Genomic DNA, 816 nt, shown 5'->3' with positions numbered 1-816 from the left:
CTGACATGGGCTAGCTGACATTTCAGACAAGTTATATATAGCTCTTTAAGGTATGCAATGACTGACATGACAAGAGGAACTGATGAGGCACTATCCAATTTCGAAATTGCACCCTGTGCATTCTACTATTACAACTTTCAAGACTAAATTTTAATCCGAACTGAGTTCCCCATCGGATGCGCATCTGTAAGGGATTTCCTCCTCTTCCTCCGAAGAGGAGAGGCGAAAAGGATCAGAGGACCAATATGCGACGTGGTAAGTGTCCATGGTTCTTTTAATACGTAAATGTACACATGAACAACTAAATACAAAAACAAGAAACGTGAAAACCCCAAACAGTCCTATCTGGTGACAGCGTCCTACAATTTGGGAACCACTGGCTTAGTGGTTAAGAGCTTTGGGTCAGTAACCGAAAGGTTACTGGTTTGAATCCCTGAGCTGACTAGGTGAAAAATCTGTCAATGTGCCCTTGAGCAAAGCACTTAACCCTAGATGCTTTGGATAAAAGGGTCTGCTAAATTACTAAACTGAAACTAGCCACTTAATAAAGGGCTTAGTGGCCAAGTGTTTGTACAGCTTGCATTGACCTTAGCTAAAATACATACATAACAAAATACTATAGAATTGTGAACAATACTATACTACATAATGTAGTATCCATCGATCATATGTAGCACTTAGTATAGACTTTTGTAGAATACTATATTATCCACACAAAAAACTGGACTACAACACAATTTTTGTCCTACCTACATGTTAGGGACAATGTCCTCTTTTAGTATTTCTCCAGTCGGTTTCCTCAAGGAGAAAGCCCCC

At 39.7% G+C, this 816-nt stretch overlaps 1 non-coding gene across 1 annotated transcript; it reads left to right on the top strand.

Moving 5' to 3' along the window:
* Positions 1 to 763: 763 nt before the first annotated feature.
* LOC124042377 lies at positions 764 to 816 on the top strand. The gene has a single exon (XR_006840132.1). It is a non-coding gene; the product is annotated as a U7 small nuclear RNA (small nuclear RNA).

This window comes from Oncorhynchus gorbuscha, linkage group LG08, assembly GCF_021184085.1.
Source record: "Oncorhynchus gorbuscha isolate QuinsamMale2020 ecotype Even-year linkage group LG08, OgorEven_v1.0, whole genome shotgun sequence".
In the NCBI taxonomy this organism is placed as follows: domain Eukaryota; kingdom Metazoa; phylum Chordata; class Actinopteri; order Salmoniformes; family Salmonidae; genus Oncorhynchus; species Oncorhynchus gorbuscha.
This window is presented reverse-complemented; position numbering and strand designations above follow the sequence as displayed.